Genomic DNA, 27,653 nt, shown 5'->3' with positions numbered 1-27,653 from the left:
ACAACATGAGGGACTGTATTTTAAGGGGCCGCAGCATTAGGAAGGTTGAAAACCACTGCTCTACATACACATACATGTAACATGTCATAAACACATGCACACATAAGAAATTGAGGAGACAATGTTAGTATTCATGACCCAAGCACAAAATAAAATATAAACCGCAAAATGTGATAAAGCATTAAGGCACAATAAACTGAAGTGTAAGAGACAAAGAAACTCAAGACTGGGGATATAGCTCAACTGCTCAAATGCCTGCCTAGCGTGGCAAAGTCACAGGTTCCATCTCCAGCAGCAAGAAACTTGGTATAGGGACATTTGTCTGTGGTCCAGGAGGACCTCTAAGAATTTGAGGTTAAGCCTAGAAGACACTGTCAAACTGTCTTAAACACCAAAAAGCCAGTTGGGGTGGCACATGCCTTTAATGGCAGCATTCAGAAGGCAAAGGCAGGTGACTGAGTTCAAAGCTGGCCTGGGCTACATAGGAAAAGCCAGGATAGCCAGCGCTACATGGTAAAATCTTGTCTCAAAAAGAAAAAAAATCAAAGAAGGAGAGGTGGGGGAGTGTCATTCTCTCAAAGGGAAAAAAAAATATCTTTCCTACTGCACGTACTGGCTTTGTGGGAGCCTAGGCAGTTTGGATGCTCACCTTACTAGACCTGGATGGAGGTGGGAGATCCCTGGACTTCCCACAGGGCAGGGAACCCGGATTACTCTTAGGGATGATGAGGGAGGGGAACTTGATGGGGGAGGGGGAGGGAAATGGGAGGTGGTGGCAGGGAGAAGGCAGAAATCTTTAATAAATAAATATATAATTTAAAAAAATCTTATTCCACTCCTTTGGTTGTAGTTAACTTTGTTTTTTGTGTTTTTATTTTCCTAGAGAGCATTTCTCTTTGTAGCCTCAGCTGTCCTGATACTCACTCTGTAGAGCAGACTGGCCTCGAATTCGCAGAGATTCACCTGCCTCTGCTTCCTGAGGGTTAGGATTAAAAGTGTGCATTACCACCACCCAGAAAGTTGTGATTAACTTTTAAACATTAGATACCTACTACTACATAGACAATAATTGTGTGTGGTTATGAAGGATAGTGTGATATTTAATACAGGAGCACAGTGTATAAATATTGGATCATTATAGCCTTCCCCTGAAACAGTTTCCTTATTTCTTTGGGGAACATTCAAAATCCTCTTTTTATTTCTGTTTGGGTTTTTTCATTTGTCAAGATGGAGTCTTGTTATGGAATATTTTAAGGTGTGTTACATTTGTTTGTGCTTGAACATTTATTTTTAATGATGTAAAGATGTGTTCCTTTTGTTTATGCTGCATTTGTTTAACTCTGTGAAGCTGTGATTCTTTGCCTGTCTAAAACTCCTGACAGGCTAATAAAGAGCTGAACGGCCAGCAGTGAGGCAGGAGCAAGAATGGGCGGGGCTGGCAGGCAGAATAAACAGAGGGAGAACTCTGGCTGCATAGAGAGGAGCAAGAGGACAAGGAGAGAAGGATGTTAGGGACCAGCCGTGGAGTAATCGTGAAAATAAGACATTCATAAAGAAAGAAAAAAGCCCAGAGGCAAAAGGTTGATGGGATAATATAAATTAAGGAAAGCTGGGTAGAAACAAGCCAAGCTAAGGCGGGACATTCATAAAGAATGAGACTCGGTGTGTGTATTTGGGAGCTGAGCGTCAGGACCCCAGAGAGTAAAAACAACTACAGAGTCTTGCTGTGTAGCTCAGACGGGTCCTGAGAACATTCTCTCCTGACTTCAGCCTTCCAAGGTCTGAGATTGTCGGGCTACGCCACTGTGGCCATCTCTGCTACCTGCTTTGAAATAACAGTTATTAACCACAGTCACCCTAGTTCATTGTTCTTCCTCTTGTCCATTAGTTAAAAGACAAGGTCTCCCCAAGGTGCCCACCACATGTGGCCTTGAATCCTAGCTACCTCCTGAGCCCTGGAGTGGCAGCTGTGCCCCACAGTGCCTAGCTCTCTGCTATGAGATGTCCCAAGTGGGCTGGAGAGGAGGTGGCTTAGCAGTTAAGAGAGCACTGGCTGCTCTTCCAGAGGACCCAGGCTTAATTCCCAGCACCCACGTGGTGTCTCACAAGCATCTGTAACTCCAGCCCCAGGGGTTCCAAGGCCCTCATCTAGCCTCCATGGGCACGAGACACAGGAGTGGTACATAGATTGTTAAATATATCCCTCCAATTCAGAGTCCACCTCAACCAGTAAACCATTCTCTGCCCATCTTCCTCTGCCTCACCCTATCTCTGTTATTCTAAAGTAGTTCATGGAAGCCAGGAGAACTGGGACTACTAAAAAAAATTGACTTAATTACAGAAATTCCACGGTCTCAATTGTCTATAATGTGTGTTTAATAGTATTTGTGCATCGTTTAAAACTTAGGAACAGACTCCAGACTTACACTGTTTTGTTATCTTGGGTCTGCCTTTGCTTTGGAACCTCCCCCATGCCTCAGTTTTCTCATCTGTGAAGTGGGGATGGCTAAGACACTTACAGTGTTCTAAAGATCAGGTGGTGCTTGTGGGTACCTTCATCCCCAGAGGGCTTGCTGTAATGAAACTTTGGCCATGCCCTCAGTACACATTTTCATATACAAGAAATATATATACAAGACCTAAACCTATCTCAAGTGACCACCCTTAGCCTGGGAGTGGGAAAGCTCTAATTCAAGTGAGGTTGGTTCCCCAGGCTGAGCATGGAACAACAAATGAGCCTACAATGACCTTGTGGCCCAAGAAGTCAACACAAGCCGAAGCACAATGCCAAGTCCTATGCCCACACCTCCTTCCCTCAGCTTTGCCCTTTCTGATAGCCAATCCAAAGGCAGCCTAGGGTGAAAGGTGATGCCTTTCAGTTGGGATAGCAACCAAAATGGGTCAAACAAACTCACCTGGGGCCATTGTTTATCACTAAGGACGAACCCACGCTAATGGCAACTGCCTTTGTGAACTGGAACTCTCGACTTCCTAAGCAAACAGTCTCTAGTCATCCTGGATTCAAAGGGCATTGCAGGGCTGCCTTGCATGCCTGGCTGAACTAAGGCAGAGTCTCGGGTAGCAGAGGCTGGCCTTGAGTTTATTATGTAGCCAAGAGCAACCTTGAACTTCTGATCCTCCCAAGTGCTGAGATCGCAGACTTGTGCTATATTGCCCCGTTCATATATTCAATATTACGCCATCGATTCAATAAGATGACTGTTAAACCCAAGCCAGGCATGGTGATGTACACTTACTATCCTAGCACTCTGGTGGTAGAAACCGGAGGATCAGGAATTCAAGGCCAGCCTGGGCTACATGATACCCTGTCTTTAAAACAAGCAACACCACACATATAGAGAGACAGAGACCGACTTAAAACCCAAGAAAAATCATTGGGCATATTTCTGTTTTATCTTGCCATTAAATATTTTATCTGTCATCTTTCTTGGAGAAATATGCTGCTATTTTTGCATTTTTATATATATATTGATAAATACTTTATTACAACTTGAATAATAAATGAACCTTGGTTAAAAAGAAAAAGATTCTCTTACAAATTTACTTCAAGTCAACACCCGTTCAGGAGGCTAAGGAGGAGATTCCAGAGAATTCCAAGCCAACCTGGGCTACACAGTGAGTTCTAGGCCAGTTTGGTACAGAGAGGGACCTTGCCTCAAATAGGCCAAAATGACTCCAGCAATCAATCAAAAACCAGGCTTACTTAAGCTCTGCTGACGTCAGTCTTTCATTTTCTTTGCATTCATCCAACTGAGTGTGACGCAGCCGAGAACAAGGAGCCAATCTTAGCTACGGCCCAACATTGACTCAAAAGTAGTTCTACTCTTAAACAAATCTTCCCCTGAGGCAGATAGTGGCTTTTGTTCCTCAAAACCTGACCGCCGATCCACTCAGAGCTAAAGGCAGCTTGGCCCGTGTCTGTTCCTCTGGATTTGGTTGACGGGAAAGCGCTGTCCATAAAGCGCTCGGGACACAGGCTGCCCTCAGTCGCGTGACTGCCGCCGCGTTACCTAGCACAACCGTTTTACAAGGTACAGGACACCTTTGTCTTCGGGAGCCAAGCAGGGACACAGACACAAGCACATAGCACAACCCGACACGGTGGAGTGTGCCCACCAACAAGGCGTTTCCATTCATTCATTTAAACGACACTTCTCTAGCCAAATGAAACAGCCTCTTCAGGGGATCCGGCCCGTGGGGCCACCAGAACCCGCAATGCTGAGATTATGCTCTCAGCGGACTCCCCACCAGGTCTCAGAAGAAAGCATAGCGGAGTTCATGTTACAGGCACCTGACAGGGAAAAACTGAAGCCCGGATATAGTGACACGTCCAAAACCAGCTGGCTGCAGGATGCGAATCTATGGCCTCTCACGTCAACCCAGGCCTCCCAATGCCCTTGACACCACAAACTGAGTACTGTGCTGAATTTTTTGTTTATTTTGATTTGTTTTTCCTACCCCTTTCTCCTTTGGGTTTTGGGGGGTTTTTTGTTTTGTTTTGTGGGGGCAGAGAGTTAAACCTGATCTAGTGTTCCAGTTACACAGGAGACTAAGGCAAGAAGTTCGAAGCCTAGAATTTGGAATCTGGATAATAGGATGTTGGAGGGTAAGGGGTTAAATCAAAGTAGGCTCACATTCCAGTGACAGTGTGAGGGGGTGTCGGTGTGTCAAAGTCCTCTCTGAATACTCCAGGCCTGTGTCCTTGGCAGCGAAGCTTTCTTTGCCAACACAGGCACACGTTTTTCACTGAGCCTCTGGCATGGCAGAGAGGTACAGGGCAGTGTGCCAAGGAAGAACTCTAAGCCTCAACAGCAACGAGGAAGCTGGCTCCCAAATCAACGTGAAGTATCTCCAAAGGAACCTGATTTTATTGAGAGGAAGACGTATGTGTGTGCACGCACACACAGAGACAGAGAGAGAGAAAGAATCTTAGCAACTGAATAAACAAGTCTCTAACTCAGGTAGAGTGGGTGTTACCCAATAGAAATAAAATGGGAGCTACCTGCATAACTGGAGATTTTCTAAATAGTCATATTAGAAAAGGGAAACAGAATAAATTAATCATTTGGTACATTTTATTTAAATGAATAAATTCAAACTTTTTTCCCAATATGAAATTGTTACCAAAAAAGTTGAGGTTCACTCTTTTGAGCTCTTAGTCCCATTAATAAAATAAGTCAAAAATGGACTCGGAATGAAGTCTGAGAAATAATTGAGTAACACATGAGAAGTAAAACAATAGAACAGGCAAGCTAAACATCCCAGCAGTTCCCGGGACACACAGAAGTCAGACAAACAGCAAGAAAGCCCGGAGCGTTGAGGAAAATGTGTCTAGGCGTGTTGAGCTGTGGGTCTCACTTTAGAGAACACGCAATTCCAGGTTCTTGTATCCCAGGGCAAAGGACCACAGCAAGACTCACGATCAAAGAAAGGAAATACAGTCAGGCAGTGGTGGCGCACGCCTGTAATCCCAACAATCAGGAGACAGAGGGTGGCAGTTGGATCTCTGTGAGTTTGAAGCCAGCCTGGTCTACAAAGTGAGATCCAAGACAACCAGAGAAATTCTATCTTCGGGTGCAGAGTAGGGGCATTCCCAAGAATCAGAATGGGCTAATGAGCTGAGGAAAGGGCCCAAAAAGTTCTGGGCAACGGGCAACATGGTTCATGACCCTTTAGAGGACATTTCCGTATACCAACCTCTCCCAAGTTTGTATATTGAAGGATTTTCTCATTCGGGCTTTATTTAGAAGGAGCCCATGAGAGAATTCCAATCTTCCTATGCCAACTGACACCCTCTGTTGGGACCATTTGGAGTCCTGGCCTCCAGCTGCTCTTCCCTGCTAGAGATCTTTACTTTCCTTCTGATTTGAGTTACTGAAAGCTGTGTCAAATTTGTTTACCAGCTCTGCTTCACGAGCACGTGTTGCCTTGGCCTTGAGGATCAGAGGATAAGGTTTTCACCTGTTGGCCCACCTGACTGTTGGGTATATAAGCCTCCATGGCCGGGGCGGGGGGGTGCTATTCAATAGAGGGCTTCTTACCTGTGACTAGAGGTCCCTGTCTCTATCTCTCGTCTGTGTGTCTTTGTGTGTGTTTCAATCTCCAGCCCCTTGCCCGAAGCTCACGAACTGTATGGTAGCGCATAGAGCACAGACAGGCGTTGTGCGCTGCAACGCTCCATATATTAATCTTGATGTTTCCATCTCAGCTGGTATCATCTGCCTGGCACGCAGGAAGCAGTGGGCATGCGTAAACTGGGTGTGATAACACATTTATAATCCCAGCAGTGGTAGCAGGAGGATCAGAGGTTCAAGATCATGCTTAGCTATGTCGGGTTTGGGCCAGCCTGATCTCATGAGGCCCTGTTTCAAATAAATATGATCAACCTTACCTTACTCCCCCCTCACAGTCTCTGACTTCAGTGTCCGTCCTAGGAGTCCAGCTCCTCTCCGTTGCACCAGCGCATTTCAAGCGCTCAAGACCCTCATGCGGCTAGTAATGTCTGGCTTTGGATCACACAGATCTAAGATGAAGAAACTCCCAAAAGCCTCTGTTTCTTGGGTAGTAGAAATGAGCAACTTGGAACTCCTTAAGGTCATGGGGAACCCTCATTTCCAATTCTGCCCATCCTATGTCAAGACTTTGGTGTTAGCTTCAAACTTTGCACCATTTGAGGACACCCAACCACCCCCCCCACACACACACACCCCATGTTCCTTTATAGCCAGTGGCTCTGGAAATCCAATCAGAAGCCATTGTATTTGATTCCGTTTTTTTGCCTTGTCCTCAGCATGTCCCCTTTCAAACGTGCACTATTCTGGTGCTGTCTTCAGGGCTGCCATGACTGGCAAGTGATTAGGGTGATTTTTTTTTATGTGCCTGAGTTCACAGAGTAAATCACACAGCCTGAGCAGCATGGTGATTAGTGGCTGTGTGCGAAGACTAGAATCGCTGTATGTGCATGTTTCTGAATAATGAGATTCTTATCTCCATTATATGGCAGCGGGGTCAAAAACGACAGCGTTATTAGCTGCTTCACAGGGAACACAATTATCTATTTTGTCTTTTCTTTCTGTCTCTGGGGGTCTCTTTTGTTCTCTCTCTTCCTCCCTCTCCCCTCCCTCCATTTCTCTATTAAAATAAACTAAAAGCCACTTCATTTAGCAGCCTTCCCCCCCAATATCCCTTCCAGATAGGAGTTCTCCATAGGAAGGTATTTCTACAACCTTACCCAATTATCCACCTGTATTCCAATCTAACTTGTTTCATAGAAGAAGCTGCAGTTGTGAACAGGAGAAATTGAAGCAAGGTTACAGAGAAAGAAAGAAGGCTACAGGGACTGAGGGTCCAGCAGGGCTTCCTTAACATTCTTAAGTCCCTAAACTGATTCTCTGGCCTAGAAAAAAAAAGAAAGTAACGTGATGAGGGCAGGTAAGGGAAATACATGAGACGGGAGTCTGATAAAAACCTGTTCTTAAAGATTTATTTGTTTCTTATGTATACAACATTCTGCCTCCATGCATGCCCACATGCCAGAAGAGGATGCCAGATCTCATTACAGATGGTTGTGAGCCACCATGTGGTTGCTGGGAATTGAACTCAGGACCTCTGGAAGAACAGCCAGTGCTCTTAACCACTGAGCCATCTCTCCAACTAAAAACCTGTTCTTTCTCCTGTTCTCAGTCTCTGGTGCTGCTGAATCTTCAGAACAATGGGATCCCGTCTTCTGCTTTAATTACATGTTATGCAGTTTGGTCATGCGTCCTTTTTTTCTGCTGAAAACATGAAGAAATTGGGTAAAATTATAATCTGATTCCCCCAACACAAAGGCCTTTTCAACTGACTAAAGAAATGAGTCCTAACTAGACACCGGCCGGACAAACATCAATTTTGGCACTCATGACGTGAGCGTACGGAGCGCTAGTTAGTGTGATGATGGAGGGTTGATGGAAGGTTCTATAGCAGACCCAGGAAAGCTGTGATTAAATCGCTCATGTGGCTGATCCCTCAGCAAAGAGACTCTTACCCGCCAGCCGCGTGGTGTGGTGACCGTTCTCATATCAAGGCCAAGAGTCAACAAATGTTTACAGAGACGCTCTTTCAAAAAGACATCCGAAAATCAATCTCAGCAGATACGTCTCCAGAAATATTGCTGGGTTTCGGGGGGAGGGGGAAGGGAACCGCTTCGATTAAATTCGAACACGGGGCGCTACAGTGACAGGAGGAACGGCCACAGCAGGGCACAGGTTAACTGCCTCTGCACAAAACAGAGGAGACCTAGAGTTTGTCACGAGGAAGATGACTGGCATCACTTACCATACGAGGGAGTTAACCACACGCATAAACAGCTGTAAAGGTGACTACAACTAGTACATATGTCGGTGAAATGACCCAGAGTTGGAACACTACTATGTAATAAAGAATATACATATAATATATACATATATGCATATATACACTGAAGCGAACTGCTTACGAAACATCTTACCAAGTGTCTCAAGATGGCTAAGAGGGTCTATTATGTCTTCATCAATCATCAAAGGTCTTGTTCTAGGACTAGAAGCTGTAAGAGTTTCTAGGAAGCGTAAAGCAGAAGTCAGGCCGTATACTCAGAAGTGGATAAAAGGTGATGAAATACTCCAGGCCTACACACCAACTCTCCAGCCTTCCCCTGAGTCCACAGCCCTCATTAACTCCCCTTGGTAGAGTTACCACATGCTGACACGCACCGTCTTCCTTCGATATGTTCCTTGCCTATAAGCATGCAGTACCTGGAATTGGGAGGAAGTGGAGGCTCCCACAGGGCAGAAACCTGGTTACAGCGACATCACCCATTTATTGGTTCAAACCAACGGTCAGAGCTCTTGCAAGGAGGGAAGCACCATGCTTGTTGCGTGAGTTCCCGCAGAGAAGAGGACGTTGCCACCATCCCATAGTTTACCTGCAAACCACACAGGATTAGCTGTTTTACCTAGTGCCGTTGAGAAAAATGAAAGATGCTGAGATATCAAGGCAACAGCAAGAGACTAGACTGAGGTTTCTCCAAGGAAATGAGATCAAAGAAACCTTGATATCAAGAGTTCAAGGTGGAGGCTGGAGAGGTGGCTCAATGGTTAAGAGCTCTGGCTGCTTTTCCAGAGGACCCAGGTTTGATTCCCAGCACACACATGCAGCTCACAGGTCTATACTTCCAGTCCCAGCGGTCTGATGCCCAACACACATGCAGGCAAAACAAATAAAAACAAAAGAGAGAGTTCAAGCGAAATATGGTGGGTTTGATATCAGCACTCGGGAGGCAGAGGCAGGTGGATCTCTATGAGTTGGAGGCCAGACTGATCTGCATAGTAAATTCTAGGCCAGCCAAGGATACACACAGAGAGACTCTGCGTTAAAAAATAAATAAGAAAGTTCAAGGGAAGGGACAGTCAGTCCAGGCAGCTGGAAGGACAAGAGGAAAGTCCTCGGGGTAGGAACAAGTGACTGTGGCTAGAACCCAGTGAGCCAGAGGAGAGGGAGCCAAGTGCCCTGGGGCTCAGTCATGTGCTTGGCACGTGACCAATATTCAGTAAACCTTTGCTGAATGAAACAACCAGCAGGCCCATGTTGGCTATACAGGCAGTCATAGGCAGTCATTTTGCCTGCTTTTTTGGCAAGAGTGCAGGTGACCAGAGTACAGAGATAGAGAAGCGTATCAGGTGAGTAAGACTGGGTATTCTCTGGGGACAGGTGACAACGAAGAGTGAACCAGGCCTGCCCGGGGAGATTGTAATTCCAGCTCCTCAGGAGGCTGAAGCAGGGAAGTAGCAAACCTCAAGCCAGGCTGTGCTACCCAGTGAGGCCCACATCACAATCCGAAGTCCAGATAGGTCTAGACACACATCTCAATGGCAAGGTATTATCGAGCGTGCACAGGACCCTGGGTTCAGCCCCCAGTTCCCACCCTCTGAAACCTTCAAGGAAGTCTGCAATGAACCCCAAATTACTGCAGAGGAACATGGGAGCAAAAGAACTAAATGCAGGCTGATGTCATGGGGGGCAGGTTCCAGAAGGCAGGATGTGAACCAGGCTTGGAATCACACACAGGAATGTGGTGGGTGGACCAGACAGAAGAGTGGGCGCTCCAAAAAAAAACCAGTCTGCAAGGTAGCAATCAGATAGAGCTGCATCAATTTCTAGGGCATCATGTAAACTCATTCTATTCTTGTTTGCCCAGTCGAGATGGAGAATCCTTCCCATACACAAAACATAACAACTGGGTTTCCATGTGTTTATTTTGAGGTTGCCCCTTCGAAATCCACAAGCCTCACCTTGAGTGGAGAATTACCCACTTTAGCTTATCTTACAGTGACGTTGGTGAGAGCCCAGCAGCTGGAAGGGGTGTTCTAACTCTTTTTGCATATTCCAGAATCACACCAGTCTGCTCTTCTCACTGGAGCGGTTCCGTTTCTTCTCAGCACCATGTTTATTAAACCCTTCCAGACACTCTCCGGAAGCCTCCAACCACCTATTACAAGGTCTGGAAGATCTGAGTCACGGTTCCACCACCCACCCAGAAGGCCCAGGCGGAGGCTAGGTGTCTTCCGCAACCCACTTTGTGCCACCCAGGGTCTAACCAGGGAAGCCCGGTCAAGTCTAACTCTCAAATGATTCTCCCCTTCTTCTCCATGGCTGCCTATTTTACCCCCATGCCTTTTCTTCCCTGAACTTACTAAGTCATAGCGTGGTTCATTTCTTTTCTTTCCTGTGTTTTTCCGCCCCAAATGGTGCTATGAACTGACACGGAGCCCGCCATATTCCAAGCCCATGCTTTACTACACGGCTTTCGTCACAGACTCCATTCGGTTTTTTGTTTTTGATTATTTTTTAACATCCTTCTGGGAGCCGGGCGGTGGTGGCGCACGCCTTTAATCCCAGCACTCGGGAGGCAGAGGCAGGCGGATCTCTGTGAGTTCGAGACCAGCCTGGTCTACAGAGCTAGTTCCAGGACAGGCTCCAAAGCTACAGAGAAACCCTGTCTCAAAAAACCAAAAAAAAAAAAAAAAAAAAATCCTTCTGGGAATCTTTCTTACCTGTTGGTCTACTTTTTCACAGCTTCTAAACACCCTGATTTTTTTAAAAAGGGTTATAAACAGATACCCCAACTCAAACATGTCAGAAGTCTCCATTCCGTTACCCAAAATGCTCTCGCCCAACCCTGCATGTATATGTACTCTTTTTCCCCCTTTAGATAGTATACTTCTTAGGATTTTTGTTCTTGTTTATTATTAATAATATTATCACTCAGGCTGGAGCGATGGCTCAATGGTTAAGAGCATTGACTATTCTTCCAGAGGACCTGAGTTCAATTCCCAGCAACCACATGGTGGCTCACAACCACCTGTAATGAGATCTGGCGCCCTCTTCTGGCATGCAGGCATACATGGAGGTAGAATGTTGTATACATAATAAATAAATAAATCTTTAAAAAAATAATAATATTATTATTATCACTCGTGTGTGTGTGCTGTGTAGGTGTGCATCCAGGCACAAACATATCATCCACATGTTTATCAGAACTTTTTTTACTTTTTTTGGGGGGAGGGGACGGGTTTCGAGACACGGTTTCTCTGTAGCTTTGGAGCCTGTCCTGGAACTAGCTCTTGTAGACTAGGCTGGCCTCGAACTCAGGGAGATCCACCTGCCTCTGCCTCCCGAGTGCTGGGATTTAAGGTGTGCGCCACCACCGCCCGGCTAGAAGTGGGATTCTCTTAATACGGCTCTGCGGTCCACTTAACCAGATGCAGGCTGAAACAAAGGCTGAGCATTGTATAACTTGGGGCTTTAAACCACGCCATTTTCATCTTTAGTAAGCCCCACCCCCCAGCACTGCTAAACTCTGTAAGCTTGTTTCCCATGATGCCCCGTGGGCTCTGCCAATCCAGCCCAAAATAGCCTTATAAGGCTAAAGATGGAAGGAGCCTTCCACAGAAAGGCGAGAGTTGGGGAAACACAGCTTTGTAGAATGTTCCATTCTTCCCTCTCCCTTAAAGAGAGAGGGCAGGGAAGCACACTAGGCAACACCAAAGGCTTCTAATTCTTTATATTCCTCGATTCCAACCTTTACGTCATTACAAAGAAAAACTCCTTTTCTATGCTGGAGGATGGAGTACGGGGACTTGAACATACTACCCAGGTGTACTCCTTCCACTGAGCTATGTTCCCAGCAGAAGAGAAAACAGAATTCTTTTATCTTTTCCTCCCAATGAATGATACATCCTGAAGATAGGCCCAGAAAACTAATAGAAGAAATGAGGCATAAATGTTAGAGCAATATCTCAGTGCAAGACACAAGAGAGTCTCCGGGCAAGGGGCTGGAGATTGAAACATGCAGAGACACAGACACAGAGACAAAGAGACGAATCCACGGGTCATCCTTGATACAAGAATGCCAACTTTACTGAGCTCAGGGGAAGCTTTACATAGGGATCCTTAACTGATAGCCATGCCCCAGCTCTCGGGATCTTTCAGCTACAGACCCATCAGAACCCCCCTACTCTCCCACCCCCACCCCCCAACTCCCGCCATCAAGGTCTCACACTCAAAGCAGCTGCAACCTGCTCAGAGCAGAGGAAAACAAGTTGTTTTGCTCAGAGCAGCTGCAAACACAGGAAAAACAAGCCATTCACAGGGAATTCAGGGTGTGTGTATGTTGGGGGGGGGGAGGCACAGCCTCCAATAGCTCCTAACATTTTTTGTTTTTGTTTTTTGAGACAGGATCTCCCCGTGCGACCCAAGTTTAATCCAAGATGCTCCTGTCTCTGTGTCCTGAGCGCTGGAGCGATAACCATGAACCCAAATCTCTAGCTGTCACTTCCACTTGAATAGATGGTCTACCCCAGCACTGGAAAAGCAAAGACAGGAAGATGAGAATTTAAAGTTATCCTTGGCTACATGATGGATTTGGGGCTATCCTGGCCTTCATTCTCAAAATGAACAAACAAAATAATGAGCATAATTGACTCAAATTTTATAAAAACACATGCTTTCAAGCACACTAAATACGTGCTTTCAAGGAACACAGAGCCCAGAGACCTCCATTCAGGGATCTCATCAGGGTTGAACACACTCCCTTGTCAGGCAAAGCACGAAGAGCCCCGATCCTACGTCACACATCACAGGGGCTCATGGCTATCTGAGGTCTAAGGCAGAACTTGACCTGAGGATCCTCTAACTCATAAGCCATTGGAACATTTCTTCAAACGCTCACCACACCAACACCTCAGACGGGAAAGAGGTTGCCAGGCCATTCCTGACTGGACTTGGTGACTTGTGAGGGGAAGTAAAGGAGGCACATGACAGTCCCGAACTTTCTCTGCCCCTTCCTCCTTCTCTGTCTAGTGTAGTAGAAAGGGGAGGCTGGAGGGCTATTTATTCCCTGTTAACAAGGGACAAAGAGAGCCCTAACTGCCCCCATTAGTCATTGCTTCAGAGGTCTCTGCCTTCTACTTCCAAGACTGCCTTACCCCCAAGTGACTTCTCTTTGATGCTATTTATGAGCTGGACCATGACCCTCTGGGGAGGCAGGCCAAGGGCATGTGGGGGACATGAATGGGCTATGAAAGCCGTGTTTCTGCTTGGGGCTGGCATTCAGGTTCTCGAGTATATATGGCAGAGAAAACATAGCATTGGTTGTTATTTAGGGCACAGCTCTCCAGAGAGGAAAATTCTTGAGATAAAGTAATACATACAAAGCTATCCAATCAGAAAAGCACTGGGCTTCTCTTCCTGGGGAAAATCCACAACCAGACTTGCTAATGACCCCGAAAACGGAAGGTCTCTGCTCCTGCTGAATCCTATACATTTTTTTCTATCTAATTTTGTCTCTTTCTAATGTTATGTGAAAATTACACAGATGCGAGGTTCCCTCTCCCCAACTTGTTTTTTAAAAACATGTGTGTTCATGTGTGTGGCGGTCAGGAGACGACGTTCCTTTGGCCTACTCTGGCCTTCCTCAGCAGCCACCCACCTTGCTTTTTGAGACAGGGCATCTTAATTAGGGTTTCTGCTGCTGTGAGGAGACACCAGGACCATGGCAACTCTCATAAAGAAAACATTTAATTGAGGGTGGCTCACTTACAGTTTCAGAGGTTCAGTCATTATATCATCACGGCGGGGAGCTTGGTGACATGCAGGCAGACACTGTGCTGGAGCTGAGAGTGCTACATCTTTTAGGCAACAGGAAGCCAACTCACTGTCACACTGATTGAAGCTTGAGAAAAAGAGACCTCAAAGCCCACCCCCATGATGACACACTTCCTCCAGCCAGGCCACGCCTCCTAATAGTGCCACTCCCCTTGAGGGCCATTTTCTTTCAAATCACCATACAGGGTTTTCCACTGTCCCGGGATTCTGGCTGGCCAATGAATTCCAGGGATCCGGCTGGCTCAACTTCCCCTGTGCTGGGATTACCAGCATGTACCTGGTTCCATTTATGTCGTCAATTCTGAGAATTAGATTCAGACGCTCATGCTTATGTGGCAAGAATTTTCCTGGTTGATCTATCTCCCCATCCCCCTTCCCTTCTTTCGAGACAAGGTCTCAAGTAGCACAGGCTGGCTTTGAACTTTCTCCATAGCCAGAGAGGGCTGTGAAGGCCTGATCCTTCCACCCTATCATCTCCAGCTTGAAAACATGAGGACTTGAGTCTGAATCCCCAGCAAACATATAAAAAGTCACATGTGATCACTGTGCTTTTTAATTCCATTCCTATAGCTGGAGTGGAGACAGGAGGATTGCTGGGGCTTGCTAGCAGCAAACCTAGTTTCAGGATCAGTGAGAGACCCTGTCTCAGAGGGAATAAGGCAGAGAGAATAAAGCAAGACACTAAGTGTTATGTATTGGGTGATTCAAAACCTCCATCCGCAAACAGTACTTACCTAGGAAGCACCCCTCAGTCACACCCTTCCAGCCTCTTCTCCCAAAGCTAGAGTCACTGCGTGATTCTGGCCACACTTCATCCTGCCAAAGAGGAGTCTAACCAACCACAGGACATTTAGATGTCTGTCAGCAATGCCTCATAATCAGAATGTTGACTCTAAAGTTGAAATGAAAACAAGTTAACTGTTTCCTTGGGCAGAGACCTCTCTGGAGGACTCAGCCTGGGAGGGGGACTGTCCTGGGTGGAAGGGGTCATCCTGGGGGAGGAGGGGGGCAGAGCAGAGGGGAGGAACTGACTAACTTGTTTAGGTCCCTTCTGACGGCAGATTCTTTTCATGCCTCATCTTATATAATTTACACAAATACCTTTTGACTTCCTCCTCACTTGCCCCATTTTACAGAAGATATAGATGAGGACACTGAGCCCCAACGAGGCTAGACAAGGCCGTATGGGCAGCACTAGAGACAGGACCTGTGGCCCAGTAAGAACCAGCTTTCTTCCCATGTCAAAGTCACCTCTGTTGAACTGCCCCAGCTCTGACATCCCTTCTCTTCCCCCGCACCAGAAATAAACCTACTTCCCAAGATGGTTCAGTCGCTTCATGAGGATTTGCGGATTTATTATTGGCATCTGGTCCAGCAGAGGCTTGCTGAGTTGGAGAGACCCTATAAAAGCCCTTGTGCTATACCATGGTCCAGCTGTCCTACAAAACCTCAAGTTCTGCCTGCTCCCAACACACACACACACACACACACACACACACACACACACACACTGTTCTATTTTCTTCCCTGTCTCCCTCCTAGGAGTTGAAGCATGACTCTCTCAAAGATGTTGAAATCCCAGAACTGTGGGGTCTTATTCAGGAACAGAGTCCTTGCTGGGAGGTGGTGGCACGCACACCTTTAATCTCAGCATTCGGGAGGCAGAAGCAGACAGATCTCTGAGTTCGAGGCCAGCCTGGTCAACAGAGTGAGTTCCAGGATGGACAGGAATACACAGAGAAAGCCTGTCTCAAAAATAGATAGTAGATGATAGGTAGATAGATAGATAGATAGATAGATAGATAGATAGATAGACAGACAAATTATAAAAGAAGAACTAAGGTTCTTAAACTGACTATAGTGTTACACACAGAGAGAAAGCCTGTCTCAAAAATAAATAAATAAATGATAAAAGAAGTTTGATCCTTAAACTGAGCATGTTACAGTCACACATTTGTAACTCTAGCACTCAGAAGCTGAGGCAGGAGGAATGCTGTAAGTTAGAGGCCAGCCTTGGTCTAGGCAGGGAGATCCTGTCTATAAATAAATAGATTGAAAAGAGGAAAGGAACGGCCTCTTGCAAATCATCAGGTTAAAACACAGTGGTTATGGTCGGCCCTAATCCCAGGGAAGGGGACATTTACCATAAGGGGAAATCTGGACACAGAGCCATGAGAAGACACAAAGACAAAGCCATCTGCAAGTTAAGGATTCCAGAGACTAAAGAATCTCCCTCTCTATCCTTAAAAGAAATGACCCACTGAAGGCACCGATATCCCACTTCTGGCGGCAGAACAGAGACACAGTATGTTTCTGTTGAAGACAGTCATTCCCCCACACCTCTTTCCAGGCCCCTCCTAGGCTCTCTCCACTTCTTTCCCGGTCTAGTCTGGTTCCATGACTCACAGTCTTGCCAGAATGGCCAGTGATCTTGATCAGGCTTTGATTTCCTTAAGGAGGAAGGAGGGTCTTTCAGGCTCCCTGCCTTGAAGTACAGTCTCCTAGTTCCCAACATGCGAGTCTGAACTTGGTCCAGCTACCCAGGAAGAGGAAGCCCAGGACCAGGGGAAGGGAGACTGGGCAGTATGAGAATACCCATGTCGCTTTTGCTGAACCTTTTTTACCCATTTGTCTTCCTCCACTAAGTGGAATTGCAATGCAGAGCCACTAAGCTGTCTAAAAAGCTCCTTTTGCACAATGACGGTTCAAGGCTGTCCCTGGCTGGCCTGGTCTGCATCCTCGGTCATTATCACACGGTCCCTGAAACCACCAGGAGAATCATAATCTAAAGCTGCAAAGCATTCATCAAGTTCTTGTCGCGAAATTCTCCAGTGTCATCTCGCCCAAATCTCTTCGCCAGTCTAACTACAGGCGGGAGTAAGGCATAAATCATTACTGTCGCAGTGAAACATCGTATTGATCTTAGCATTTAATCATTTATCATTTGAGAGCTGCCTTAAGGGGATGAGCTTTAACGCTTCCTTGTAACACACTATAGATTTTCTACCCTTAGTTCCTTTAAACTGGACGACACACAATTCTAGTTTACCTGACAAAGCAGCATGATTTGATTTGATGTTTGTGCATTGTCCTAGCGGTCCTGGAACTCATTCTGTAAAACAGGCTAACCTCTGCCTCTCAAGTACTGGGATTAAACGCAGGTGCCGCCATGCCAGCCTTAAGCATTTTATTTTTGAGGTTGGGGTAGGGTGTGACTAGCTAGGCCTCAAACTTGAGACCTTCCTGTCTTAGCTTTCCAACCACTGGAATTACATACAGATGTACGTGGCCACACCTGACTTCAGTCACCCGGCACGAAGCCAGCACCTGTAAAGTGGCAAGCATGGTCCTGGCGCAGTGGCAAGTACAATAGACTCCTTATTTTTCTAAATTATTGTAGTCAAATGGGGTAGACAATAACCGAAGATAAAATAAAATTTAATTTTAGATGGGTGGGTGGATGGGGGAGATGGGTGGGTGAATGAGTTGATAAATGGGTGTGAGGGTGGGAAGGTGGATGGATGAGTAGATGGGTGTGAGGGTGGGAAGGTGGATGGATGAGTAGATGGGTGTGAGGGTGGGAAGGTGGATGGATGTGTAGATAGATGGGTAAATGGATAGGCAGGTGCATAGATAAATGTAACTTAAAGTTCACTTTGTCCCTCTGAAACCATGTACATTCTTCAATGAGAAGTCAGTGGGGCCATATCTTGGGGTGCATCGCTGTAATCTCAACCGCTCATAAGACTAAGGCAGGAAGACAAAAAGTTCAATGCCTTCCTGGGAGACTTAATGAGATCCTATCTCAAAATAAAAGTAACCCTAGGGCCGCAGATACACCTCTGAGGCAGAGTAGCACGCACAAGACACTAAGGTCCTTTCCCAGGAGAGGTTAAAAGGAAAGGCCACAGTTCAAGATTGCATTCAGTGAAGCCTCCACTGTGTGCTTACAGGGTCAAAGTGGGAGTGTCGGAGAGAAGAGGAAACAGGGCACTGTGAAGGGTAAGGTCAGAATGTGTTATATGTGCACAGAGTGCCACAATGAAGCCCACAGTTCAGCAGAAGTTTATGCATTCCCATGAAGATAACGGGCATAGTGGTTATATCTGAGCCAAATTTCAAATGAGTGCGTGGTCCGAAAAGGTGTTCCAAACAGGGAAGACTGTAGGCAGAAGTCTGGGCATACCTCAGTCTGGAAAACCTCAAAACCTCATGTTGGAAGGACTGATCCACAGACTAGTACCACAGTGACCTGGAAAGCGAGGCAGGGGCCACAGGTTACCTGGCCTGGTCTGCCCAACTTCTCGTTATGAACTCGCCCGTCTCTAAAAGTCATTGAAGCTGAATGATTCGGTACACTGAAGTGGTTAAACAAGCTGCTGCCTAGAAACCTCGTGTGATACAAAAGTGGCCTCCCACACCCTGCTCTGTTTCCACTCCGGGGGTGTCAGGTTCCCAGTCTTCTCGGGACAGAACCGCAGAGCGGGCCCTCTGGGGACGAGCCCGTGAAGCTCGAGAAGGGGGTGTTTGGTCAGCCGAAAAGTGCCCTAATCGCTGATTCAAACCTTAGCAGCTCCACCGGAGCAGCCCACGCTGCCGCAAACCTGCTGTGCTGAAACCTGCTGTGCTGGTTCACGTTGGTTCCCTGCAGAGTCCGGAAGCCTCTGACCCTGATGCAAGTGGGGGGCGGAGCGAGTGCTCTTCCTGTCTGTCCAGTGCCGCCCACATTAAAATGCAGTTTGTCCTAAGGTCACTTCTCACAAAAGGAAAGAAGGGCTCAGTGGTTTTTATTTGCTCAGAAGCCCTCAAATCTCACTGTGACTCGGTATTTAAAAATCCAGTTTTTTTTCTAATCTAAATGAAATATATAAGTACTGTAAAAACAGGGAAATTTCAGCCTGGTCTACAAGAGCTAGTTCCAGGACAGGCTCCAAAGCTACAGAGAAAGGAAAATTCAGAGTAAAAAGAATAACCTTCAGATGACAGTCATTCAAGATGATTGCTAAGGTTTTTTTTTTTCCCCTTTTACCCCAGTTGTTTGCTAAGTTTTGAAGAAGTACCTGCTAGCCTTGTAAACCAACATGCACACAGATTCCTACACTCACTATCCAACCATGTCTGAAGCGTTAATGTGCTCGATAAAGTTCAAGTAATAAAGTAGGCGTGGTATAAACCCAGAACACAAGAGACCGAAACAGGAGTTTGAGTTTCAGGCCTACATGAGTGAGTTCCAGGACAGCTTAGGCAACATGAGCCCCTACCTCCAAAAATTAATAAATTAAAAAAATAAATGAATCAATATTATTTTTTTCATACATCGAAAATCATATTTATAAGTAGTGTCTGAATATGAAGAAGCCAAACAAGTGGCACATGCTAATAATCCCAACTTTTGGGAAGCAGAAGCAAGGAGGATCAGGAATTGAAGGCCAGTCGAATTACATAGAAAAGTAGATCCAGCCTGGGCTACATTTCAGGAGACCTTGTCTCAAAAACAACAAAAGGCATTAGGGTATGCTGGTGCACACCTTTAATCCTAGCACTTAGGGTGGGGAGAGGCAGGTAGAGTTCAAGGCCAGCCTGGTCTACGTAGACAGTTCCGGACTAGTCAGTGCTTGTCTCAAATAACAATAAAACCTTGTCTCAAAATAATAATAAAACTAATAAAAAAAAATCTCAATATATGATGAGTATTATAAAAATAGTGTATGGTTTTTAAGGCATTAAAATAATCAAATACTATGTTATGACATAATTCTTTCTGTTGTTTTGGTTTTTAGAGACAAGATCTCATAGCCCCCAACTGACCTAGAATTGGCTATATAGGTGAGGCTGGCTTGAACTCCTGAGAACTTGTTTGGAGGTTCTCACACTCTTGATGGCAGATGGGTCCTCTTCTATTCAGGGAAGGTCCTCCTCTTCCATGAGCAACCAACTTCAGACAGGACACACAGGGGGCTGTAGCAAACTTTCGTGTTGGACTGTCTTTGAATCACCAGACCCCAAATATCAACATGGAAACTTCTTCTTATTAATTATGAAAGCTTGGCCATTAGCTTAGGCTTGTCCCACTAGCTCTTTTAACCTAAAAACTTAAAACCCACTTTTATTAATCTATGTTCTGCCGCATGACTCAATTTACCTCTACTCTGTACCATACATCTGATCTCTTCAGTGTCTCCTCGGCATCTCGCTGGCATAACCAAGTGCCTGGAATCCTCTTCTTCTTCTCCTCTCTCTCCCAGAAATCCCACCTATCCTTTCCTGCGTAGCTATTGGCTATTCGGCTTTTTATTAAACCAAAATGCACCGTGGCAAAGGCACATCTTCACAGTGTAGGAAAAAGATTATCCCACAACATCCACTGAGGCGGCCAAATCAACCCTAGCACCGGTGGGGTGACAGATATGGTGGCCAGATTGGCCTCAACATCCTGGCCTTGGAATCTTGATCCTCCAGTCTCCACATGCTGGAGCTACTGGCACCAGTCACCATGGCTTGATCAAAAAAAATGACTTCTAAGATCTCTGGTATCAAAGTTGACCAGCTTCTTAAACTGCAATGATAAGCCCACAGAGAGTTTCCCTTTAAGAAAAAAGGGCAAGTTTGTTCTCCTTGAGCTATTCATTTCACGTCTAGGAGTCTAGCCGAAGGAACTCAGAAATGTAAATAAAGAATTACGGGCTGGATGTTCCTGCAGATTGGCTTTAAGCCGTAGCACAGGTCCTCTTTGATGGACGTTGTGGCCACTGTCCTTCAGACCAAGGACGAACCTGCTTCCCCAGCATCCTCTAGCCATTGCTGGATTGAGCTCCAGATCCATTGCTCTGTTCTTCTCCACAAAGGCTCAAAGAGGTAACTCAATTATTGGTGTTCTGTCGTCTTTCATGGTTTTCTATTTCTCTAGCCACATATATTATGAAAAAATGCTTTGTCTCAATGTTCTTTCCTTTCTGCATAATTTTTCATGTGATACATAGACGGATCTATGGTTTGTCTTTCCTTTAAACACAACCCAGATGAAATACAGTGCAAATCGTATGGGATGCCTTTGGTGAGACCATCTCAAGTTCATTCCTCAAGTATGTCCTCGAGGACGTTCTTGGGTTTGGGGATTGTCTTAGTTAGGGTTTTACTGCAGTGAAGAGACACTATGATCTCAGCAACATTTATAAAAGAAAACATTTAGTTGGGGCTGGCTCATTATCAACATGGCAAGAAAGTATGGCAGCATGCAGGGAAACATGGTGCTGAAGAGGAGCTGAGAGTGCTACATCTTAACCCACAGGCAGCAGGAAGTGAGCTATCTACCACACTGGGCGTAACTTGAACATATATGAGATCTTGAAGTTTATTCCCACAGTGACACACTTCCTCCAACAAGGACACATCTTCTAATAGTGTCATTCCCTATAGCCCAAGCATTCAAACACACGAGTCCATGGGGCCATACCTCCTCTTCAAACCACCCCAGGGAGTTTCCTGTGGATATGTGTTTTGCTGTTTCCTTGAGCACCAAGGCTACACATGTTAGTGTTTACCACTGAGCTTCACCCACAGCCCCATTTGTTTGGGTTTTGCTATTTTGGGGGGGGGGGGTTGTTTGTTTGCATGGTTGATTGATTTAGTTTTGAGACAGGGTCTCATGTAGCCCTGTCACTGTGTAGCTGAGGATAACCAGAAACCTTTGATCCTTTCTGCAAGCCACTCTACTGACTGAGTTACATTCCTAACCTGGCTGGTTTGTTGGTGTGTGTATGGGTGAGGAGGTATACTTAGATGTACTCACCTCCTGGACAGGCTCAGACATGTGTAGGCCAGAGGTTAATATTGAGGTGTCCTCTTCACCTTTCTCCAATACATACATACATACATACATACACATATATTATATTTTTTTAATTATATATAATTATTAAGTAGCAACAAAGTAAGTTAATGGTTGGGGGTCACCACAACCTGTATTAAAGGGTCTCAGCATTAGGAAGGTTGAGAACCACTGAGTCAGACCATTGTACCTATTATATATTTTACATATTTACTAATTGTCTCGCCCTACAAGAACATAACCATGATGAAGACGCTCAGTCAGTCAGCAGTTCGGCGCATCCTTGGGTGTCTAAAGTCGGACTTAGTCTGGAATGGAGAACTCCAAGCCTGCCACTGCTCTCTAGAACTTACCATTGAACTGGATGTGTCAAACAGGCAAAAACTCGGAGTATACTCCAGTTTGTAAACAGTTAAGTGGGGCAGGACCAAGTAGGTGTGTCCCGGAGAGAATGAAGACAGCAGAAGCGGACTGCCTCCCATGACGGGAAGGCTGTGAGAGATGGACCATGCTTAGAGGCGGGGTGGAACTTGAAGGGATTTGGGGCAGAAACTCAGCTCATCTGTAAGCAGTGCGTAGTCCTGAACAACAACAACAAAAATGATTTATGACGTTTCGTCTGGTAGGCAAGGAGCAACTATGCCAAGCTTGTGACCAATGGCGGAGGTCAGTAGGTATAAGGTGGAGAGAACTAAGGATAAATGAGGAGAGCTGAAGATGGCAGTGCCGGGCAGAACTAGAGAACAGACAAGAAGCCAGGGATGGTAGGTAGCTCATGCCTGCAACCTTGAGAGGCTGAAGCAGGGGTGTGAGTTTGAGGCTAACCTGGGCTACATAGCAAGACCCTATTTCAAAACGCAAGCACAAAGTACAATAAAATGCCTTCGTCCCCAAATCCAACCATCAAAACAATTAAGACCACCAACCATTCAAACTGACTTTCTGGGTGTAGGCAAAAGAAACCCTGAGATTTGGCTGCCTGTGGAAACAGAAGGGGAGATGGAGAAAGCATAGGATAAAACTTGGTTGGATGATTCTATGTGAAACCAATTCAAAGAACCAGATAAAGAGAAATGAAAATTGCAGAGAAAATGAGAATTTCTATTTTAGATGCATCCCATATGGGTTAGTGTCTTAATTTACTTAAAGCAGATGGCTGGCCCAGGACAGACTAATTTATTACCATCCTGTCATTCGGAGCCACGATTTCCTTGGGTTCCTAAGCAACTCTAAGGGAAATGTCAGATTGCATGAAATTTCCTAAACAGATCTTATGAAGTGTGCCCATCCCACTGACAATGTCCCGTTTCCTCAAAATCGCTTATCTTTGACAGCAGTTGCCAGCTCCTCTCTCTTGCTTGAGGCAGATGCATGGGTCCTCCTGGCTGCCAGCAGTTCTGTGAAGTTCTGGGGATGAGAGGCCACGACCAAGGGTCGGGGAGAATGCTGAAGAAAGCTTTGCAGTTGGGTATTTCATTCTGCACACATATACACACACATGCACGGGTGCACACGTACCCACAGGCACACATGCAGCCACATGCACACACACACGAACGCACACACATGTGCACACGCACACACACCCACCAGTGTGCACGTACACACACACACACACACGCACACACACACACATAGCCTAACTTATCTAGTAAAATATTTCAAAGAACAAACAGGCAGTACATGGCCCAGGAATTCAGACACGCTCATACTCCAAGTCTTCCCCGCATTGCAGGTTTCTTTGGACTGCAATAACAGGTGCCCAGGAGCTGCTAAGCTTTGGGCCTGGGCAAGGGGACTGGATCAGACCTAGAACCTGGGAAATGGTGCAGTGGGCAACAGTCAATGCTGAGCTATCTAACTGTTAAGTGCTGAGACTAAGAGACCGCGTGCTCAGCCCTAAAAGGGACATCTTTCTCCACACACCATTCCATGCCACCCCCACCCCGACACCGCTGCCACCAAGCCACAGGGAACATCTCCGAAGAGGATGCAGAAAGGAATGCAAGAGTGGCTATGGGAAGGAGCGTTATGGACTGCTGCCTTCTGGACTTGACATAACTACAGCGCTCACGGACTGCACAGAATCAGTCTAGCCAAACTTCCAGCACAGACGGGGGACTCTCCCTTACTGAGGCACTACTGGCAACTGGTCACTGCTGAGGAAGGGGAGTATTTTTTAATATATTTTACTTATTTGTATGTGTGGCCTTGGTAGGTTGTTCATGCTCCCGTGGATAACCCTACACCCATAAATGAGTGGACAGCACTATTTGGATTAGTAATATATATATATATATATATATATATATATATATATATAATAAAGTTAGGAGGGACTCTGTTGGGGGAATGGAAGGAAGTTGGGGGCAAGTGGATATGATCCCATTTCATCGCATACATGTGTGAATTTCTCAAGAATAAAGAAAAATTAAAGAACAGCAGTAATTAGCGCTGGCCCTGAAAGACCGCTGTGAGGGTTGAAATGCAGTGTGCATCAAGCCACCTAACCCAGCCCGATGCAGCAACACCCACTCGAGAAGGAAGTGTGCACGAAGCACACTTTTGTAAATCCAGCACTTGAGAAGCTGAGGAAGGAAGGTGGCCACGAGCGTCAGGTCAGCCTGGGCTAGCAACGTACTGAATACCAGGCCAGTCAGGGATACACAATAAGATCCTGCCTCCACACCAAAAGTCTAACTCAAAAAGCAGAGTCCTATAATGAACTAAAACTTTTATCTTGTTCTATTTCCCACATCCCTCCATCATCATCCACCTATTCACCCAACTCCTCTTTTTTTGGCCTTTTAAATAGTTTCACTTATTCTTTGGCAATTTTACACATATATACAATGTATCTTGATTGTATCCGCCTCGACACCTGACCCCAGATTCCCAAAACACATGCCTGGCCTTCCTGTTGCCTGTCTTCTTGTTTATATACAATCTACTGAGTCCAGTTCCCACTCCCTTTGCTTGGCTTGGAGTGGAGAGCGGAATGAGATGGTGTCTCACATAGCCCAGGCTGGCCTCAAACTCACTACACAGCTGATGCTGACCCTGAACTCCTCATTGTCCCACCTTCGCTTTCTGAGTGCTGGGATGACAGACCGGCACCCTCACACCCGGCTCCCTAGGCTGTTTCTAAACTCAAACTAAAGCCAGCCAAACAGCGGCCCGCCCTTCCCCCAACACCCGTTGAAAATGTTACTCCCTCGCACTTCTCTGTCCAAAACAGGCTGAGTTAACAACCAAACCCGCTGCCTGCAGTCACAAAATCCCCCGGTTTTCTCACTAAATATTGACTCAGCCCCTCCTGTGTGCTCTGAATCATTTTCTTCTCTGTGGAGCCGAGGGCCTCTTTTCTCTCTCTGGTTCACCCTCGCCGACCCAACAGGAGTCCGTTTTACCATCTGTCCGCCGCTCTTCAGCCAGACTCCCCAGCCTTACGAAGCTCCGCAGGGTTGCCAGCCTACACCTCCAGAAGGAACTACTCTGCTTTTTCCTCTTTCTTTGAAGCTTAATTTCCGTGTCCTTAATCCCTTCATTGTTCCGCTCCTCTCCCACAACCTCTCTTTGCGTCCGTCTGACCTCAGCTAAGTCACACAAAGGCCTCTGAATAGGGCCAATATGGCTGGCTGCATGCGCGCAATCTATTTGCCTGAGATGATCTAACCAGTGGCTCCTCAAATTGAGCCAGTTCTATAAGGTAGTCAGTGTAGCACTTGAAACTGAGCTAATGGAAAAGCTGCAGTATTAGCAATGATTGAATTAAAGATTGACTGTGAGGGACTGGGTGTTATCATTTATAAACGCGGTGGTGACCCAAGACCAGTCCCACAAGGGGTGGTCTAGCAGATTACAACACACCAAAGGAGTAAATGAGGAAGGTAGGGGAAGAAGTCATTGGAGAAGGGCAATCCAAAACTCCAAAAGACGCTGTGATGTTTAATCTTTGTCACCTTGTCTGGATTTGTGGTCATATAGAAGACACACTCGAGCAGCGTATCTGTGAGGACGTGAGGACGTTTCCGGAGAGGGTAAACTAAAGGAGGAAGAGCCATCCTGAATGTGGGTGGTACCACTCTCAAAATGGTTTCAGAAATTGTCAAAGTGAGGAGCTGGGCAGATGGCACAGTGATTAGAAGCACGCACTGCTCTTGGAAAGGACCCGAGTTCGGTTCCCATATCAGGCAATTCACAATATTCTGTAACTTCAGCCCGACAGGGATCTAATGCCTCTGGCCTCCTCAGGCACCAGCAATGGCATGCCATACCCACACACAGACATACGCATAATTAAAAATAGAATCTGAAAAAGAAAGAAAGATACTAGGAGTGTGAGCTAAGGAGTCGGAGAAAGGAGAGGTATAAGGCCGTGAGAGGATCAGAGTCTGCTGTGAAGCATTGACCTTGATGAGGATAAACATAGAGAAAGGACGCGGTGGGGTGAGTCCCCAGATCCAGGCAGAGCGCAGTGGTGCAACTGTATTACGTGAGCTGCCGGAGGGTTTGAGGTAGCTGTAAATTTATAACCTACTGAAAGACCCTTTTACAATAACAAGACATTGCAGTCCAGAAATACCTACATTGTGGATAATAACACAGAAATCTTCAGGCATAGGGGGCTCCCAGTTCAGACAGGGAGAGTCACAGAAATACTTGAGAGGTAATGGAAACCCATAAAACTATTGTCAACACTGAAACACAATGGAGAATCCAGGCGTGGTAGTGGTGGTGGGGACTGTAAACCTAACTTTCAGGAGTGGAGGCAGAAGGACACGGTTTAAAAGGTCAGCCTGGGATACAATGTGTTACTTCTGTTGGTGTGGTTAAATACCATGGCCAAAAGCAACTTACAGAGGAAGATTCTATTCGCCCTACGGATCCAGAGAGGCGGATGTCTATCATGGCAGAGAGCAATAGCAGCGAACCGCAGGCACCGCGGCAGAAGCAGGAAGCTGAGCACTCAGATCCTCAAACCACCAACATTGAAGCAGAGAAAGCAAACTGGAGTGGAGGGAGGCTTGAAACTGCAAGCCTACCCTCAGTGACACACCTCCTCCCGAAAAGTCACATCTCCTAGGCCTCCCCAAACAGGTCTACCTGCTGGGAACCGAGTGTTCAAATGCCTGAGCCTCAAAACACTCCAGAAGGAAAACCCTAGCTGAAACAAACAGAGATATGTTTGCCTTGTAACAGCAGGTCCTTATATAAGTAGAGCGTAAGTTGAACTGGTTATGTAATATTTTAACATAATATTTAAATAGTCATTGTTCTTGCTGGAGTAAGATTTACTGCTCTTTGCTGGAGGACTCAGCAAGATGTAACCAGCACTGGAAAGTGTTGTATCTTGGCTATAAATTGTAAAATTCTAAATGGATGTACTGTAGAGGTTTTTGTGAATTTAAGAGTCTAACAGTGGAATTAGGGATATAGCTCAGGCGCTAGAGTGCTTGCCTACAAAGTCCTGGGCTCAGTGCCCAGCGCTGTATAAACCAGGTGTGGAAACGAATGACTTTAAACCCGGGATTAAAGGAGAATTACAGCAAGAAGATCAGAAGTTCAAGGTCATCCTCAGCTGACGCCGGTTCTAAAATACAAGAGAACCCGGATAGGAAGA

General features: G+C 46.1%; 1 protein-coding gene across 2 annotated transcripts in view; it reads right to left on the bottom strand.

Annotated features, from left to right (window-relative positions):
* Window positions 1-27,142, bottom strand: part of LOC130866575 (cytochrome c oxidase assembly factor 4 homolog, mitochondrial) — a 39,892-nt gene extending 12,750 nt beyond the window's left edge. Inside the window, exons 1-2 of one of the 2 annotated variants that reach the window (XM_057758109.1) lie at window positions 8,048-8,112; window positions 7,683-7,796 (exon numbers count right to left, since the gene is read on the bottom strand). The gene's annotated coding sequence lies outside the window, so the exon portion shown is untranslated. Of the gene's footprint in view, window positions 1-7,682; window positions 7,797-8,047; window positions 8,113-26,890 lie in introns of those variants that run through there. The other variant, XM_057758110.1, reaches the window with a different exon arrangement.
* Between the last annotated feature and the right edge of the window lie 511 nt (window positions 27,143-27,653).

The sequence above is a fragment of the Chionomys nivalis genome, chromosome 25 (genome assembly GCF_950005125.1).
Source record: "Chionomys nivalis chromosome 25, mChiNiv1.1, whole genome shotgun sequence".
Classification (NCBI taxonomy): Eukaryota; Metazoa; Chordata; class Mammalia; order Rodentia; family Cricetidae; genus Chionomys; species Chionomys nivalis.
The sequence above is the reverse complement of the archived record's forward strand: the minus strand, read 5'-3'. Positions and strand labels throughout refer to the sequence as shown.